Genomic DNA, 2280 nt, shown 5'->3' with positions numbered 1-2280 from the left:
TGGTGAAGTCTGGTCTGGGTTTTTCCCACAAACAGAGGCTAGTCTGTTTTCCGTGGAACTAATTAATGAACTGGGAAAATTCAACCACAAGGTATGAGCTCACAGTGTAACTTAGGGTCAGTTCCGTAGCAGCATTTTGCTTTTTTAGTTGTAAAATAAAAATTTCCACTCAAAAGAAATTTTTTTTTTTATTGTTATTTTTAGAGACAGGATCTTTCTCGCTCCTCTGCTGCCCAGGCTGGAGTGTATTGATGTGATCATAGCTCACTGCAGCCTCAACCTCCTGGGCTGAAGTGATATTCCCACCTCAGCCTCCTGAGGAGTTGGGACTACAGGTATATGCCATCATGCCTAGCTGATTTTATTTTTAATTTTTTGTAGAGATGGGGTCTTGCTATGTTGCCCAGCCTCAAGCAATTCTCCTGCTGCAGCCTCCATAAGTGCTGGGATTGCAGGTGTGAGCTATCGCACCTGGCTGCAATAGCCTTTTTATTGGTCTCTTTTTGAGGAAGAAGGAGCGCGAGCGTGAAGAAAAGAAAGGAAGGAAGGAAGGAAGAAGGGAAGAAAGAGAAAGAAAGGCAGATGAAGGGAGGGAGGAAGGAAAGGAAGGAAGAAAAAGAGGAATAGGAAAGACGTCACCTTTTCAATTTTAAAATTTAACACTCTCAACACTCCCTGTCACCTTTCCCTGCTTTATGATCCTTGACAGCCTCATGACTATCTGATATATAGTGCATTTTATTGACTATTTTCTTTACTTTTTCCCCAGGAATGTAAACCCCATGAAAGCAGGACTTTTTGTCTGTTTTATTCACTGCTGTGTGCCCAGTCCCTCGAATCATGTCTGGCACACAATAGCTGCTCAGTAAGTATTATGGTGTGTGACGATCTTGCTCATTGGTTTTCCTGTTCCTGACTTAGTTCCTGGGCTTCCCACAGCCACTCTCTGGCTTGTTATCATTCCCGCATCCACTCCTCCTAACATTTGTGCTTACACAAAGATGTGCCCTTATTGGAAGGACAAAATGCCCTAGTGGAGTTACCCCAGCCACTGCAGGTGGGCGGCTTGGCACGGGTTCATATTTTTGGCTCCAGCCATCCTACAGTTTTCCCAAGAATGCTTTTCTACTCCAGCCATCCTGCTACCTCACCCATGAGCAACACACTCACAGCTGAATGTCTTTTTGCTCCCTACATCCAAAGACATTTAAAGCTTAATGTTTGGGTCTTGAAACTTTGTTACAGACCTTGGGCTAATTTCCCTGTCTATGTAAGCAATTATCTAAAACTCTGGCTGCTGCCATCCTAAACTGCTAATCACCATGGCAATGACCACACCCTTCCCACTGCTAGATTTCACAGAAATGCCTTTGGAAACTGCTCAATTCCCATGCCCAGCCTCCTGGGGGAAAAACATAAAAACACCCCACTCAGGCCAGGCTTGGTGGCTCAATTTGTAATCCCAGCACTTTCGGAGGTGTAGGTGAGTAGGACTGCCTGAGACTGCAGGCCCAAGACCCACCTGGGCAACTTGGCAAGACCTCATCTCTACATTAAATCAAAAATTAGCCGGGCATGGTAGCACGTGCCTATAGTTCCAGTTACTTGGAAGGCTGAGGAGGAAGGATCACTGGAGCCCAGCAGGTTGAGGCTCTGGTGGCCAGGAGCATGCCACTGAACTCCAGTCTGGGCGATGGAGTAAGACTCCAATTCAAAAAAATACAAAACAAAACACCACCCAGCTTCAGACTTCAACGCCAAACATTCCTTCAATGTCTGGCTCCCTCTCCAGTCTTAGAGAGGTGAATCCACCCTTTTTTCTCTGATCTCCCTTCTCAGTAAACTTTTCCGTTTAACCTACTCTTTGTGCAATTCTTTGCATCTTTCCCACAACACCAGCACACTGATCCAACACTTACAGAAAAGACAGAAAACCCACCCACGTCTACGGTTAGGAGACAGCATCGCTGGTGTGTCAGGATCCCTTGACCCGAAAAGTACCACATCTTCCTCCCCACTGGCCACAGCCAGTGTAGGCACCTGACTTACAAGGGGGTCAATCAGTCCACATCCCCCCTCTCCCGCCACCCAACCAGATTGTCTGTTTTAAGCATTTGAATTAAGAGACTTGGAGAACAGATGAGTGAGATCCCTTTGGGGTGGCTGATATGGGCCCTGTTGGACAGCTAGGGAAAGTCTGTGCAGAGAAAAGAGGACAGATCCAAGGTGCAGGGGGGAAAAAAACTATAGATACAAGATTCTATAGTCCATCTACATAAC

Source organism: Carlito syrichta, unplaced genomic scaffold, assembly GCF_000164805.1.
Source record: "Carlito syrichta isolate Samal-C Ts95f unplaced genomic scaffold, Tarsius_syrichta-2.0.1 Scaffold315171, whole genome shotgun sequence".
Taxonomy (NCBI): domain Eukaryota; kingdom Metazoa; phylum Chordata; class Mammalia; order Primates; family Tarsiidae; genus Carlito; species Carlito syrichta.
The sequence above is the reverse complement of the archived record's forward strand: the minus strand, read 5'-3'. Positions refer to the sequence as shown.